This window comes from Cylas formicarius, unplaced genomic scaffold (assembly GCF_029955315.1).
Source record: "Cylas formicarius isolate icCylForm1 unplaced genomic scaffold, icCylForm1.1 PGA_scaffold_6__28_contigs__length_40554024, whole genome shotgun sequence".
In the NCBI taxonomy this organism is placed as follows: Eukaryota; Metazoa; Arthropoda; class Insecta; order Coleoptera; family Brentidae; genus Cylas; species Cylas formicarius.
In genome coordinates, this window is record NW_026844347.1 from 7,504,296 (window position 1) to 7,522,874 (window position 18,579).

The window sequence follows — 18,579 nt, forward strand, 5'->3', positions numbered from 1 at the left end:
ATAATCTTGAATCTCTCTAGCTTGATGATTAGATATCTATCGTTCTTTTCTATTCGGTATACGGTTATCCTTCTGTTACGGAAGAACACTGCAATACCCGCCCTGATGTTCTTAACCAGTTTCTTGTTCGGTTCGCTGATCACCACTATCTTTACACCTCTGTCGACTGCCGCGAGCAAGAGTAGATCGTGAGCCACCCTAGATCTGTTTGCGTTGATCTGTAGTACTGTCATGGATGTCTGAGTCTGAGTTCTTTTATTGCTAGCCATTTTGGGGTACTGAGCTTTTAAGTCTTCCTCTCCTTTGTAGTATCTTTTTTCTGAACTTAGGACATTTCATGGAGCTCGCAATCTCTTTGTATGAGACTCTTTTCTTCGCACTTGAGACAATTGTCTTTCCTCTCTTCTCCCAGTGTATCACTTAGTCACGTTTACTCTGTCCTTGATATAGCAGTTTGTTAAGCCTATCCGAATTCTGCCACATAGTTTTTTTTCTGCTTAGCCTGTCTACCTTTAGTGTAACAATATCAGGGAAGAGAGGGTAAATTCAACCTGCCCTACAACTCTTTAATTTCCTTCGTGGATCCTTTATGTGAACGAGTGTATCCTTATCCTGATTCACTTCCGATCTTCTTCTTCAGTTCCTCTTTTAATGGAATCCCTTTTTAATCTTAAACAGTCTATCTCCTTAGTCGGTCTTTTGTATACCTCTCACATCTACATTAATATCTTCCGGCTTTACCCTATTTCTAACATTTTTGAGCAGTTCGGCATAAGTAGCACCCGCGTTCCTGAAAATAACTGTTTCGTAGTCCTGCCTTTGTCTAGTGTTTCTAGGTTTAGGAGCCTCACGTGGTACCAGCATTGTAAGTTCAACATCTTCTCTTCTCAGCACGCTCTCCAAAAGTCTCCGGGTTTTTCTTTTGTCGAAGTCGTCTCCGACAATCACCGTCCATTTTTTTTTTCATTTTCCTTTCTAAGTATGCTCCTCAGGTCCAGGATTTGTTCGTAAATATCTTCAATGTCCTTCCCTTCCACTGGCAACAGAAGTTTACATGCTTCTGTCTTCTGTTTGTCTCGATGGTCTGCGTACTTCGTATAAGATCCACGTACGTTTCTCTCATTTTCTCCCACCTCCTTCCTTAGACCAGGGCAGCTGCGGGCCAGTTCCTCGGTCGCTTTGACTCGACCATTTTGAATGGTCGTTGTTTGTGTTTCTGTTGTGCTGGTTTCAATTTTCCTTTCCCGTGTCTTAAAAATGTTGGTTGGTTGGTTGGTTGGACTTTACGCTTGTCTGCACTAGTATATAAATGTGTCTTAGAATTAAAATTAATAACGGGTAATACATCTGCCCTAAACGTAAACAAAAAATAAAGACAAACTTTTAGTATTCCTCGTCATTTAAACGATGGGTTTATGGTACGCGCATTTCCTTGCAATTTTTGCTTTCATTTTGTTACTTGTAGACTGCCATATTATTCTTCGGTCAGAGAGAGAGGGCATTTTTAGAATCTTGGCATTATTGCTTGGATTCTCTCATTGGGACGCAAGCAACACTCCTTGTAATTTTCTTTAGTTTTGAAAAAGGAGAGAAAATCTATGTTTCCTTTATTCGAGATTGCACACATGTTTACCATGACTATCAAATGATCCCAAGTAGAAAAACACAGCGTCCTTTTCAAATACTGTAACACGAGTAAAGGGTACGACATTGTTTACAGATCCCCGTCCGGATTCAAATCAAATTTGTGACAAAAAATGTTGGCACAAAGAAATGAATTTTCCGCGACACCTATAAACAAACGGTCGCTTTCGACTTTAACCGGAGCCCCGGCCTAAAACTCTGCAAAACTCTAATTCTTACGATAATAACGGCCGCAAATCGTAAATGGACAAACCGCACGGCCGGATTTTTTTCGATTTCCCTGCGCCGCTGCGCGTTCGATGAAAAGGGAGACCCGCTCGGGGTGAACTAGACCGAAGAAGGGGCGAAAAGGACGCAAGTTCCGCGTAACGATCTATCCGCGCGGCACGTCCTCGGAGCTTTTCGCGCGCTCGACGTAGAAGGTTGCCCCCAATCGCGCCGACGAATGGATCCATACGAAATCCGTTCAGTTCCCGGGCTAACGGCGAGCACATTCGCTGTCAAATGTTCGCCTTTTGATCATTTTTAGCTGCCGCCGATGGAGGTACTTTGTTTTCGTTTTTCTTAAACGCGGGTGAATGTGCACGCGAACGTCCGCTTAAGTTTCCCCCCGTCTGCTTCCCTCGCGGCGCGATTGTAAAAATCGAAAAAGCTTTGATTCGTTATAGGAAAAACGTACAGGTAAAAGTGTTTCGGTAATTGGGACGGTAAGGTTTTGGATTGTGGCCCTTTTCGCCGATGGAGGAAGCATTTTTGGAGAAGAATTCGGAAGCTGCCCCGAACGGGTAAGTTGTGCAGTAGTGAATACCGATTTTTAATTAATCCGATTAGCGCTACTAGACGTAGAAAAGAGATAAAATTATTTTTGAGAACCCCCAACGCGATGGGACGTTGTAAAGTCATAGAATCATACACCAGAGGTTACCATTGCTTGCGGTTCGTTGGCTCTCGATAGAGCTTCCATTCAAAACAATACTAACCAAACGGCGTGTAAAATGGATTAACGCCATTTGATAATAATCCTAGTAATGTTAGTAAATAACCATGCAACCAGTTAACTCATTGTTTAGTAGAGATTGTCGATCGATATCAAACTATTTCTATTCCAAAACATACAACTTGGAATGCGATGATGTTTGTTCTGCTTTACAAAAAAAACTGTGATGTTGTGCTTGTTTTTACATACCTCTTAATTTGATATCATGCTGGTATGCAACATATTTATATAATTATGGCGAATAATTCTGTCTTGGCTGCACTGGTTCAGTTCTACGATTAGCTTTTCATCTCCGGAAAATACATCTCACGAAGATGTTGTTTCTGTTTGAGATGTACATGGTAGACACTAACAGCCTACCACTTTTCAGTTTACTAATTTTGGATTCGGTTTGACATTGCTTATTGCTGTTACCATACACAAGCTTTCACACATGTTACAAATAACATTAGAAATAACAAAGATAATAGATTACATATATAAAACATTTTTAACCGGTTAAGATATTATATATTATAACACAAATTAAAATACAAAGACGCATGCAGACAGAAGGAGCTTTCTAATAAAGCGGTTGTTTTAAAGATTATTAGAAAAGTAACAAGTGGGTTTGTTGCCCTTTTTTGCGTAAAATTTAATGGTATACTAAGATTGTTTCAATCTTTAAAAAATTTCGACGAATTAAAGAAACAATTTTTTTTTTGAATGGGTCATCCTGTATATATTAAAATTATACAAAAAATATTCGTTTTTGTTGGTAGGTCAGGACGAGTTATATTAAAAATTAAATAACACAGTCCTGTCGTAGTCAGAAGTTCTTGAGTTTTGAGTTGAGTTGAGTTTCTGTTAGAACACTGCGGATTGCGTTTTTTGTAATTTGTGCTACAAATTTTAATTAAAAGGTCAAAATAAGCTATGGCAGCCACCATTAAATTTAAAAACTTGCTTGATGCGACATGTTAGTTGGTTAAATTCAAAACTTTTCTATTTTTTCAAATAATTAATTAAAATCAAACTTAATGGATCATTTTTTAAATCCTGGCCCAATATTTACCATAAGGAGAACAGGGAGATTGATGATATTAATGTGTCGGCATGATTTCGAATAAATCCACGTTCTTTTTGCGGGAAAGTAGAAGATTGTCTCGAAATTATTAAATTTAACTTTCAAACGATTTTAAAATAACAAAAATTTGAGCCATATAAATTTCACCTGGTTGAAAACTTAGCTCATGACATCGCACAGCGCCACAATTTGGTAATTATTATTTACATCAAGTAAATTTTGATAATAACTTTGAAAATTCCGTTATATGAGCGTAATAATTTATGCACGAATTTTCAAAAAGCCTACTTCTCCTGACCACTGGATTGGAACAAAAAGACCTAAGACGGCCACCCGAATTATTACCTACAAATTAAAATATATACGGTCCAGTAACAAACAACGGCAGATTTTAGAAATGGCAGTGAAATTTTATATGCATAAGAATCACGTGTCAAACATGTTAATAGAAAACAATTTGAGCAACACTATGATCCAGTTCCATAAGCCATCCACTAAGATTTTTATTTGGCATAATTAAAACGAAATTTTTTGTTTTACCAGCATATATATTTTAGTTACAAAAAATACTTACTATTAAAACAACCATATGAATTTAAATATGTATATATTTTTGAGATGCACTTGACAAACTCAATCGTATTATGTAAAGAAATACAAGCTGGTCTATTTAAAAAATTAAGTTTGGTTTATTTATTTTATTAAATGAATTGAACATAGAAGATACCTAAGTATACCACTAAATTCTACGGAAAAACGGCAACAAAAATGACTGATGATCCTTGTTTATATTTGTTTATAAATAAAATAAATAAATAAGTAAACTGAACAACCTTTTCTTAACATTCATAGGTTAATGCAATTCACTCAGTATAACGCTGTTGCATTAAAAATGGACTGATAACTCTATTTTTTTTTATTTGCCTTGCTATCTTCAAAAACCAAAACAAAACTTAAAACCAATCAAAATGTATAAATAAAATAAATAAATAAATTGAACATTCGTGGCTTAACGTTGCTACTCATAGTTTAATTTGATCCACTCAGTATAACGCATTTAAAGACAAGAAGTGTCCCCAATCGGATCTTCCGGTTATCAAACTAAACAAAATCTTTACGCTGCCGCAATTGTGCATCACCTCCATTTAATTAACGCTCTCTAACTGCTCTATTAGCTTGAGTAAATCCAATAATCTTTGTAGCAATGTGTTTATTTTCTTTACAGCACTAGGAGGAACGTGTACATGCACTGATTCCGGGGGTTTTCAGCCACTTACGGCTATTTAATTACATTAGCAGCAAACGCCGGCAGCTACAAGCGCAGGAGTAGCGGAAAATGTTTAATTTATTTCATTAGGCGATTTGGTTGGCTCCGTTTTTCGGATGTTGGCTAAACTTGAAACGGGCAGAGATAACCTTCGGACGTTTTGACTTTTTTTTTAAACATTACTCGGAGTTTCAATTTAGAAAAAAGTTTATATTATGTTCAGTTGTATTTTTTACCATAGTTTTGGACAAACTATACTTTTAATGCATCGGTATCTCTCATTTATATATGAAATATATGTATGAAAACTCTTCTTTTAATTACAGGCTTATTCGGTCCAGACTATAGATCTTGGGATACCTTCAGTCATTAGAATTTATTAAAGCTACTATTATAGTCTTGTTTCATAAAGGTGTAAAGTAATAAAACCTCGTTAGGTATGAAAGTGAACCAACAATCGAATGCAGGGAAAACCACTCAGGTATGGGTCAAGTACACCCGCTGTATCATGACTGGTAAGTAATAAAAATATGTCATGATAGTCAGTTAGTCAGTGGTTCGCAAATAATCTATATCAATAAAGAATGGTAGGCATATACATACCACCTGAACTATAGTTAGGTAAATTTTAGGACGGTTTGACGAAGGTCCTCGTTCAGATAGATTTTTTGAAAAATGGCAGTAGTAAATTAAATTTTAAAGGGATTTTCTGTATATCCGAAACGACAGGTCCGAGATCTGATAACTGGTATAGGTTGTGGAGGTGAGAGAATCTGTTTAGAATCATCTAACTGTATATGTAGGTATTTATAGGTATTGCCGTTGCCAAAATACAATTCCAATAGTCTACATCCTGCTAAGAAGTTTTGGTTGAAGTTCTTTCTCACAACTCCCAAGTTTCGCCAATAAAAACAACTTCCCTTGATTATTTTGAGATTTTGTGCTTCAAATAATTTCTCAAAAAATTGAAACATCGGACAACTCTCACAACATGTTCTATTATATTTCTTATATTTAAAAATTATTTCCTGATGTGGCGAATATACATACATTATTTACAAGGTTATAAGTAATCTTGTCGATTATTCTTTTTGTATAAATTATTTGGACGAAACCATATTAGGTGCGAACGAGACTGACGTTTTCTATTGGGCGGTTTAGGTGGACTAACTCTTCTAATACTAATCTATAAGATGAGCTCCGACTTTTGAAACCGTACAGATACAGATACATTTAAATTAAGCCTTAATTTAATATACCTCCGTAGGCTTTCACGGTCGGTATCGTAATTAAAAAGTTTTTCTGACTGCTGGGCTGTGGTTTATTGTTTTTGCTACCAAAGCTTCCAACTGCTAGTGCGGCACACATCCTCAGTGGACCATAGATTGTTGCACCTGCAGTTGAAAGCTTTGGTAACAAAAGCAATAGGGGAAAACTGGGTAATATGATGAAGCGACTAAGATGACTAACTTTCGTTATAATTTCTAAAATGTAATAATTCTTCATGAAACGTATACGGACATCTAGGAATAAGTTTCAGAACTAAATTTTATACTTGCCTTGGCGCTGCAGTCTGCAGATCGACAGTTATTTGACATTTGCCGTTTGAACAGCTCAGGTTATAATTTTTGTGCCCTTAAAAATAGTGTTTTATGGTATCACAACGTAAGTATTTGAATATTAATTAATCTGTATAGAAAAAATAAGGTTTAAGGCAAAATATTGTCTTGTTGTTTGCCAAAAGTAATAGATTTTGAATTATTTTTGACCTTTTTAATTCTACGTGATGGTGGCGGGTAAGATGCCGCGTATTTTTATGAACGAATTTTGTACGGTAATTGGTTCTGTCTTTTTCAGAATGCCTAAGAATAAGAAAATATCGGATCGGCGATCTTGGAGTGGCAGGATTAATATAGAGGCAGCCATCAATGAGGTCTTAGAACGTAAATCTGTCAACAGTGTAGCGAAACGGTTTTCAATTCCTGAAGCGACGTTAAGAAGATACGTCAAAAAGAAAAAAAATGGAGAATCTGGATGAAAATCCAACACCGAATCCTGGTAAGTGTATGAACCGATCGAAAACAGATGCAGTAAAAAGAACCTTGTTTGTTGATGATGGGAATTCGGCAAACAACGAAATGGATCTGATGGATCAACCCGGTTCAAGCGGAATGCAAATGTTGAAACAAAAGTGGAAAATGTTAACCGTCAAAAATCTACAATAAGTGATCATTGCAACGAAAAAAAAAAAGAGGGTTTCAGTGGAAGAAATCAAACCACTTCCAAGAGCTTTTAGAAATGAGACCATTACTAAAAAGAAAAAGATTACAGCAAGAATTATAACGTTTACACCCGTAAAAAAAGAGCTTCAAGAAAAAGAAAATTTTGCCATTGAAAAAGAAAAACGAATAAACGAGAAAACGAAACAGAGAGAGCTGAAAACCAAAGGAAACTTAACGAACAGAAAAATAAAACTCGGAAAAAACATGACGAAAGAAAGAGTGAATGTGAAGTTATATTGTGTCCGGGATGTGAAGAGACCTACCAAGATCGACCAACGGAGCAGTGGATTCAATGGTCGTCCTGCCAGCTGTGGTGGCATGAGGCGTGCAGTAATTTTGATGGAATAAATTACTTTGTCTGTGACTTCTGTTAATTCGTCATCTTATCCTCATCCATTCGCCAACTTAGGCGATATGTTGGGTAATATGACGAATTTGCATTTTTTTTTAAACTATACATTTTAAATATTTTGAGCTTACTGGATGTAACGATACTGTTTATTTTTGATAAGGAAGTTCCTAAGATTTTATGAGAAAGTTTTGTGAGAATTTACAATTTTTTCTTAACCTCGTCATCTTACCCAGTTTTCCCCTAGACCAAGGCCTAACAAATCGAAAAAAAAAAACTTAAATAAACTTCTTTAGCTCATTTTCCGTTGTTAAATAGCGAAAACTTATATTGTGCCATTCTGTGATTGGATAGCTGTTTCTGTATGGTAAATAAATAAATGTATATACAAATAAATAAATAACTACTTTACCGACTTCACTCGTAATACAAACACCACGTGACCTTGTTTAATTCTCAACTGTAAATCGGCAAACCTCACATCGCCAGAGGCCAAAATCGATATATTGCTTCATTGAAATAACTCGCTGACCGGGGGATCCATTCTTTCGGCCAGCGGATCCGCTTTGACGTACTTAGCGGATATTTTATTCAACGAAAATCTAATTCGTAAAAGCGGAAATTCGCAAATTTAATTAGCCCCTCCCGTACGTCGGCGCAAAAATAAAGTTACCCGCGTTTTCCGCGGAACCGTTAAACAAAATAAAAACGAGAGACGACGAGTGTTGTAGAAATGTACTTTATTAAGTTTGATGCGTTCGGGGGGGCTCCGCCCGCCGCCGCGACTTGTATTAGGTCATTAAAATTCGCGGGCTGTACATTTTTCGTGAGATTCGAAAAAGTCGGAGACTAACCCCGCCGCCGCCGCCGCCTCCGGGCAAGATGTTTTATTTCCTTCGCGGCGCTTTGTGGATTTCCGGCAAAATGGTTTACTGATACAGGGTGGCCCGTTCATTATGGGATGACACTTTATCTTAGAAAATGTAGAAAATGTCTTCTTCTTCCTACTGCAGTCATTTAGGAAGTTCTCGCTCCACCTTTTCCTAGGCCTTCCAAGGCTCTTTCGTCTTGCTGGTGATTTGTCCCTCGATATTTTCACTATTCGTTCTTCTGCCACATGATCAATGTGTTCATATCTTCACTCCTTTCCCTATCAATGAGTATTTTTCCCGCAATTCTTCGAACTATTTCCGTGGTCTCTAATTTTTCTTTTCGAGGTCTCAGGTGGGATTTCTACTGCATAAGTGAGTATAGGATCTAATCGCAGTTTATTCGGGCTTTTCTTTCGGTTCGGATGTGTCTATTTCGCTAGATGGTACCGTTCAGGTATGCTGCTATCCTAGAAACTTTTGTAGCAGATATTTCAATTCCTAAATATTTGAATTGAAAACATCAACAAAAGTATACTTTTAAAATATTATACATATTATTATGCCTACAGGGTGTTTTTTTTGTTGTTGTTTATTATATAGATACTGAGTCATAATCACTATGACTTATTCGATTTAAGAGCACGTCCAAATGATTAAAATTATCAAAATGAGTGTTCATTAGTAAAAACTTTGGCCGCGTTGCGCCCATTTTACGGCCATTGCGGCGGTCAGTTAAAGTCTACTCTGGAACGGTTGGCGATCAAATTAGAGACGATCGGTTCGATTAATAATCAGCCAACCCGAGACAGTCCATCCCCCGCCGCGCACAAGAACTTGGTCTTTCCCAGACTTGGCGAATTTTGCGTCGCGACTTGGACCTGCACCCATACAAAATCCAACTAACCCAGGAGCTCAAGGTTAATGACCATAGACAAGATCTTTCGCTCGCTAACTGGGCTTTGAGGCGTTTGGAAGAGGGTCTGAATTTTGCTCAACAAATTATCTTTAGCGACGGGGCTCATTTTTGGATGAATTGCCATAATTCCCGTATATGGGATGACGCCAACCCACACGAGGTTCACCAGGTAGCAACGCATGCACAGAAATTAACTGTTTGGTGCGGATTTTGAAGAGGCGGTTTAATTGGTTCCTATTTTTTTGAAAATGACGTTGGCGACGGTATTCCCGTCAACGGCGATCCCAACAGAACAATGGTAAATAACTGCTTTTGGCCTAAACTACGGATACGGACATGAACAATCTGGTTCCAGCAGGATGGCGCCACCTGCCTGCAGCGCACGTCACGATGGAACTTCTTCGTGAACATTTTGAGGGTATGTCTCGCACCAAGATCTTGCGATTTGACTCCGCTAGACGTTTTCTTGTGGGGCTTTATAAACAGGGTCTATGCCATTAAGCTCCGATCTATAGCTTAAGCCAACATAAGCCAATTCAGCCGGAGAAACCGCGGCAGACATTTAAAGGATGTAATATTCCATAAATAATGACATTCATAGGCCTCTGAAATAAAATATAAATTTAGTTGAAATCTCACACACAACTTGTTTTATTTCATTTCCATACTCAGCTATTTTTTTTAATTTAAAGTCCCGTTTTTTTACAAAAATTTATAATGTTTGCCATATTAAAGTGCGTACTATTTTAAAGCTGAGGAAAATTCAAATCCTTTTGTTTAATTCTCTACAAGCAAAGTGGTGGGGAGTGTGCGATTTTTTTCTGAAATAACTGTACATATCTGCTAACTTGACGCTTAAATCATTTTAATAAACTTTTAGTCGTTAAAAAGTGCTTTCTCAGGTTATGATACTATGTGACGCGATAGAGATTGCTTACCTTACCACCAGACGGCGTTTTCTAACATAATCGTAAAAAAATCATTTTCTGCACGAATAGTTAATGCAACGATATGACTTTTTTGTAAACCACATCTCAATATCTTTATCCTGTCCTAAAATACGAATAAAAAATTTAATAGCCTCAAAAAAAGGATTTTCCGAAAAATACCTTTCTCAAAAGTACCTAAGAAAACGCTAATTTATTATTGATTGCTCTTAATGATATTTAAAATCAAAATAAAATATTATTTGTATTTATTACTGTTTTACAATTTATATTAAAACGAAGAGTGTGAAATATTTATGAAATATTTAATATGTCACTTTTTTCCGTTAAAAAATATTTTTAATCAGTATCTCGGTAATTTAATTAACTTCATTTCAATAATCAATAAAACATATCTTTTGCCCGAAATTCGTTTCTAAATATCAAATTGATGAAAACAAATTTTGTTTTTATCTGACCAAATGCTACGCAACTTTCATGTCGTTATATGAGGCTTGACAAAGTATCGACCGTTTTAAATAGTTTAGATTTACAAATTTGTATTTAAAGGCACATATCTTAAATCATTCCTAAATTAAGGTTACACTAATTTGCATACAATAGAACGACGAGTTTGTGAGCGCAATTCATGTGGCAGCGGCCTTAATACAGATTGTTTATGGGAATAGTGACAATAAGGTAATTGGGATATAGTCTAAGATCAAGTAAATAAAAACTTTGGTACATACAACTTCATTTGTAAATTTTAGTTATCACGTTCCGAGTAGTCATTTAGTCTATAGTATCTAGAGTTTAGAGAAATATTTATTTTGTATTTTATTTTTATTCCAGTGGACCATCCTGCCATGATTTCCTATCCCTGTCTTAACTGCTCTCTAATAGTGCCGTCCACAATAGATAATTTCTTCTTTCGGGTTTTCTGCTTTGAGTTTTTTGGTATGGGTATGAAATCGCCTTCTTTCACTTCATACATTATGTTGTCTAAGTGAGATATTTCTTTCTTTAAGTATAACGAGTGTATTATTCTTGTGAAGGAAGTTCACTCTCATTTATTACAGCTTTTTCTTGTACTTATTTGCTGACTAATATCCTGGTGATGTTTATCCTGGTCCACAAGTCGGTATGTTGTTGACTATCCAACTCCAGTCATATTCGAATACTTTTCAACTTTTTTTTGCAACTCCGAATGTTGAGTTTTAGTGGAAAGGAGTTTACCTTTCATTTTATTGTATATTTTATATAATTTTTTATATTTAGAATAAGAATTTTCTCATTTTTAGATAGCAAAACTGTGCTAAACCGTTTCTCATCAACAAATTCAGAAACACTAGCTATTTTCAAGAACGAGCTTTGCTAACATCAAGGTATCGGAATGTCAACTACCTGTCTGTCTATTTGCCACTCTCGGGACCCTCTACAAACATTATAGGTATACCATGACCAGAAATATTGTGTTAAAACCTACCTTGTAATTAAGTTTACCTAGTGTTTATTATTTTTCTACATAGTATGATTATTCATATACAATAATAAAGTATCAACTACTTAAAATCAGTATCGCTAGTGTCGTCACCTAGTTCAATGATCAACTCTGCCACTAATCGTTCTCGATAAATATTTCCTTCTTTTGTAACTCGTTTTTCACAGTTAGACCAGCTTTGTACTGATATTTTGGCTACTTCTTGCCGAATTATGTTTATGGTACTATCACCAAATTTTGGTGAAGTGTTATTTCTTTTTATATGCACTTTTAACTCAGACCGGGTTAAATATACAATGATACGGGGGTAATTTCAAGATTTCAGGTCCGTTTTTTTGTCCTATCGCACCGCGAATATAATTATAGTGTTTACTTGTTTACAAATCGAAGTACTATGTAGAAGACACAAAAATACAAGAAGACTGTTTTTCATCAACAGGCACACAAGACAAAAATTATTATTTTCAAACTTAGAGTACAGATACTTGAACTATCCAGTGAAAACAGCCTCGCAGGGTCAAATCTCGAGAATCAGGTACTTAGTACTGAAATACGTACTTACTGGATGGATCACATTTAAATAATTCCGTAATATAAACGAACCTATTCCAATTTAGATTAAACTCGTAAGAACGATACGTATCACCTGATGTTAAAATAAAAGCTTCTACTTATTCGAAAATACCCCGCGACATCAATGCTTAATCAAATTTAAAACGGTCTATTTTTGTTTCAAATAAAAATTTATAGTTTCTACAAATATTCCTAACGGTCATCTCAGGCAAGACCTACTTAATGCAGAATTAACATCTGTTTGGATGGGTTTTACCACGCCTTGCGGTTAAGGCACTGTAAAATACTTAAAACTCAAAGAAATAATTGCACAATATTTTCAATACAATACTACCTCCATGGAATACATCTGAGACCACTAAGTTTTCCAGTTCAATAATAATAATGATATTCAAGGATTATTAAGTTTAATTACGCGTATTTGAATTTTATTTTGGGTCAAAGTTTTATTTCATCGTACACGCTTTGTTTATTCAGAAGTGGTATCGAATTAGAGTGATTATATTTTATTATTTTATTTATTATGCATATATTATATAAGAATGGTTTATTTGGTGTTTCGGGTATTCAATTGATCGTTATCATCTTTTTCAAATTTCGGTGGTCAGATATTACTATTTGTCTCCCTGTAATGCTTCGTTCCCAACATATTGTATCTTAATACCTTAATAAATCTTTTTTTGTTACCTCACACCTCGCTATCCACATAAAATTCCTCAGCGATGTCTGCGTTCAGCGAAAAAATCCAAACAGCCGCAAAACGTACGCCGCAGACAGTTCGGGAGGATCATAAATTTATTTCTGGGAAAACTGCGGATATCCAAACCAACAAAAAGTGGAAAGAGTGAGGTTCCAGAGGCTTACGTCAGTGCCGTTTCTTTTCCTCGTAACTGCATTATTAACGCTGCCGTGCCTGGAGCAAGTTTAGCAGCGTTAACGACACCTGGGGTTCTACGCTAAATACTAATTCTTGCGGAAGTTTATGTTCTTTTCTCCCTTCTGTCGCTTCAATTCGGCAACGCGGTGTTCAAAAAATTATTGTAAAGATTAGCAGATATAACAGAATTTCACTGAACAATATATAAAGTTGTTTCACTCCTCGTAAGAGGCGCAACCATTTTTCTAGGCGCAGATCTTTCGCAGCTAAATAAATGGTTTAGGCTCGTTGAATGCAACTTTCCATTGTTTCAGCTTAAGTTCAGCTTTAGAAAAATATTCTCTTGTTGCGATTTGCTCTTGAATGGATTGGTATATTTTTGTATAGAAACTTATTTAAATAAGCGCACTATTTGAAATGGAAAATAGTTAATTTATTAAAAAGAAATGAAATGACAAGTTTAGTTATAAAATATGTCCTGATTAAAACTTATTTGAATGGGATTTTTTTAGTAATTTCGTTTTAGAATTTTTCGAATAATATTCCCGGACCATTCCTCAATCTTAACTGTGGTATTTCTATATAAAAAAAAGTAATAAGGATACATACATACATTCAAAGTTTTTGAATAGCAAAATTTACAAAAAATCGGAGGAAATTACATTTTGCTACTCCCTTCTGTAAAATGCCCCATTACACACCGATCTAGCGTGCGGGAAGCGTCACTTTACTACGAGAGCTACTTGTCCCACGGATTCGAGCACCTCGGACATTTCCGTGATATTACGCACGTGTTTGGGAGCAATCGGATGTTTTCGGAGTTACTTCCCATGCCTTGAATTTTGACGTTTGTCAGTTCTGACGGTCATGTCAGTGAATGTATTCGTGTTGTTTGGCGAAAATGTACCCCAAAACTAACGGTCGTAGAAAAAGTATAGTATGCAACACGCTCCGCTGCGCTGCGCTCGTGTCAAATAAACTCGTTGCATAATATACTATTTCGCATGCACTATGATCTTAAAAAAGCAAGTTATCATTGCATAAATGTTCAATCACTCTTATGGGGGGAAAGAATTAGGATTCAATTATTCTATACATTCGTTGTCTCTTACTGAGAAGAATTTTTATTTTTTTGATTTGTTTGATTGTTTAATTATGTCTCGTTCCCTGTCATAATTATCTTCGAGGAGAATTGATAAAATACGGGTGTTTGAAAATTTGGCATTTTCATTATTGTTGTGGGGACCTTGTCTACATACTCGTTCGTAAACTATAGCTGACTAACTACCTAACCAAAACTATAGCTGAAACTTAAGTGCTCTATCAATTCAAATATGGCTATAATCAAAATGTTGTTGAAATATGCCGTGTCCATTTAAAATATCAAACTTAATGCTATTTTAATCAAGTTTCACAATCAATGTCTAACCTGCCATTATCAGTGAATAGCCCTGTATATTAATGGAATATAATAAAATATAATAAAATATAAAATTTGCACAATAGATAACGTAACGCCAAATTTATCCCGCCGTCTTTACTCGTGTACATTTACGTCATTCAATTGTTTGCTGCATGGTCTATTTCATATTTCGATTACGACGGCGCTCCGTTAATTTCATTTTTATAATTATAATACACATTGTATTATAACTTCGTTAATAAATAGTTTTGGTTGGTTTACACGCAGCGTTTGTTATTTGTCAACCAACGTAGAATTTCATTTTGACTATTTTAATTATTTTTACTGTAGTAACGGTATGCGTTATGGCTTTAACGTGAATTATGATGATGTTTTATTGACTAATTATAGTTATAGGTTATTTCAGGAAAGCGTGGAGTAACAAAATTTCAAATTCCGTCCGTTCAATACGGCCATAGGCGTAGATAAATTTTGTGCAATAAAATAAATGTGCAAATGTCGAAATAAAGGGAAATGAATATCACTTTAAGGGCCGAATAATTAAAACATATTTAACAAACGATTCGTTTAGTTTAACCTATAAGATTAGTAATAAAATGGCGACAATCAGTCCTAGGAAAAAATGTTTCAATAATTCGACACCAATGTACCGATATTCTCTAGTGGGTGGAGTTGGAAAGTTCAGCAAGTGGAACCTTCCTAGAAAAGTTCAAGCAAATCAGCAAAAGTTCTTGGGGTAATTCGAAGTAAAGTTCACTCTGTTTATTTTAAATGATGGTCACTTTTAAAAACAACCTCATATAAGGTTTAAATTAATCTTTGCTTCTTTTTAATTTAATTTGTGTATATTAATGTATTCCCGCTGGATTTCGTTTCTTCGGCATACTTCGTAAAATGTAAATTTTGCTCAATTTGAAGTGACCCTTTCTTAGGGTATATAGAGTATATACAGGGCGTTCCGAAATAGTAGTCCAAACTATCAGCGTATTCTACGTCCAAAATAAGCAGTAGCTTTCTCTATAAACATATATCGAGAAACGCCCTCTAACGGAGTAACATATTTCCGAAACAGGTTGAGAAAGAGTCTTGAAGTTTTAGCGTTTCAATAATTTTGGCATGCTCAATCTGATTCCAAAATTATAAATGTCAAATTTTGGTCGGGAGCGTAACAAACAAAGGTAACAAAAAGTGCAATAATCCTTTGTGTTTTGACTTACAGACTTTTGACATGTTTGAGTTTTTCCGTACACTGTGATGTCTTACGTAAACGAAAGCAATTCTAATTCTTATTCTATAATTGACTTTCATTGTAATAAATACTCAATAAATTACTACTACTACTACTACAAGAATTTCACCGACGAAATTCGTATTTGATTTATCGAAAACGGACTTCACTTCCGGACATTACATTATTTTGGATAGAAGATCGGGTTTATCGGAGGAGACAAAATACAATTTCTCTGAAAGAAAAATAACCTAATTATAAAAGTCTCGGATCACATCTCGATCGTGCTTAATGTTGCCAAGTCGCAACACCTGCTTTTGACAACATCATCCTTTATTTCTGGAAATCGAAATCATTCGAAGGCGATAAGGGAGACAAAAAGGCGGGCAACAGTAATTGGCTGATACGAGCGGGAAAACGCATTAAGATACGAATTGTTAACAGTGTTATTACGGAGTGTATTGCTTTTTTGGGTTCAGGTGCAGAAGACAGACAAACGGAATCTGAACCTTAGGTTTGCCGTGGAAAATTGATTTTCTTCCACTACAATATACGTCCACAAAGCAAATGTTCAAGACGATACTAGGCATCAAAATATTATCATTAAGCTGAACGTGACTCATACAATTTCTGAGATGCAGGGCGTTTAAAATTTATTCACAATTTTCACATTAATTTAAAAAGTGTTTATGGTATACTAATAATAATTTGCAGATTTTAGGTTTTTTTAGATTTTAAACTTAAAAGTTGCTCCTAGGGCACGCTACAGTTTGTTTCATAATTTGTAATATAAATTTATAAGATATAACAGGGCTCATTAAACAAGGTGGACAAAAATCATAGTTTCCCGTATTTTATTTTTTAAGGCCTACACATCTCTAATCGTTCCTAAAATAGGATCATACAAATTTGCATATAATAGAAAGACAAGTTTTGGTAATTTATTAGAATAGTAAAGATACTCATAATTATATACGATTATAATTATAGAGAACCTATAAGAATTACGAATATATAATAAATAATTATTATTCAAAAAATATTATTTCTAATTTTAATTCATTTGGAACTATAGTCATTTAGTCCAGAGAAATAATAAGGAGCTCTACAGTGTTTTCTAATTTATCAGCGTTCCGCATTTTTGCTTCCAGTCTAATGATGTGCGACGCATTTATGGATTTTTCACATTATTTCAACGTCCCGCATCTCAAAAGTGATGTTCTGCTTCTGCTTTGGCCCATAGCATGGGGTTTCATTCATAGTGATACAAATTGCTTAAAAAGAAAATTTATATATTATTATTACAATTTACTAACACAATTTACAATCTTTCTGAAATTGCTTCTAACGGGTGGTTAAATTGTAAGTGCCGATGATGAATGTGAACCACACCTAAACGCCAAGTTTTTTTCCGAATTTTATTTGACATTTCTCTATTTCAGACTTACTCAATTTGAACCATGGAGAGATACACAATCCAACAACGTGTTAAAGTTATCCAGACTTATTATGAAAATGGGCGTTCAAATCAAAATGCATATCGTGCACTTCGTGATTTTTTTGGTCAATTTGATCGTCCAAATGTGCGTACAATCGCAAAAATCGTGAAAAAATTCGAGCAAACCGGGTCTGTAGAAGATGTGAGAACACCAGTGCATGCTCGTACAGCTCGTACTGCAGAAAATATTGCTGCTGTTCGCGATAGTGTGGCTGAAGAGCCGTCCACCTCAACTCGTCGTCGTGCCCAACAATTGCACCTCTCACGCTCGTCGTTGATAAACATTATGCATAAAGACTTGCATTTACACGCTTACAAGGTGCAATTGGCTCAAGAACTAAAGCCTCTTGACCATTCCAAACGTCGTGAATGGGCAGAATGGTGGCAAGAAATGGCAACAGTGGATGATCAATTTTCGAAGAAAATCATCTTCAGTGATGAGGCACATTTTCACCTCAGTGGATTCGTCAATAAACAGAATTGCCGCATTTGGGCGAATGAGAATCCAAGAGTGATTGTCGAAAAACCAATGCACCCCCAAAGAGTGACTGTTTGGTGCGGTTTATGGGCTGGCGGCATCATCGGGCCGTATTTTTTCCAAAATGAGGCCGGTCAGGCAGTTACTGTGAATGGTGTTCGCTATCGTGAGATGATAACGAACTTTTTATGGCCCGAATTGGAAGATATGGATGTGGACGATATGTGGATTCAGCAGGACGGTGCCACTTGCCACACAGCTAACGAAACAATGGCTCTTTTGCGCAACAAATTCAATGGTCGTGTTATCTCACATAATGGCGATGTCAATTGGCCGCCAAGATCATGTGATTTGACACCGTTGGACTTTTTTCTTTGGGGTTATTTGAAAGAAAAGGTGTACGTCTATAAGCTAGCAACAATTCAAGAGCTAAAGGATGAGATAATTCGGCACATTAACGGCATAGAACCTCCATTATGCCTCAGGGTCATCGAAAATTTGGACCATCGGATGGAGGTGTGCCGCCGTGGTCGCGGCGCCCATTTGGCCGATATTTTATTCCATACATAATTGAGTAATACCAATATATCATAATAAAATAAAATTACAATAATTTCCTAAATAGTTTGTGTTTTATTCAAAATCAACATCGGCCCTTGAAATTTAACCACCCGTTATAACT

At 35.8% G+C, this 18,579-nt stretch overlaps 1 protein-coding gene across 1 annotated transcript in view; it reads left to right on the forward strand.

Annotated features, from left to right (window-relative positions):
* The first annotated feature begins 2,096 nt into the window (after positions 1 to 2,096).
* LOC132703016 (uncharacterized) overlaps positions 2,097 to 18,579 on the forward strand; it is a 116,474-nt gene continuing 99,991 nt past the window's right edge. The window contains exon 1 of the mRNA XM_060672019.1: positions 2,097 to 2,429. The gene's annotated coding sequence lies outside the window, so the exon portion shown is untranslated. The remainder of the gene's footprint in view (positions 2,430 to 18,579) is intronic.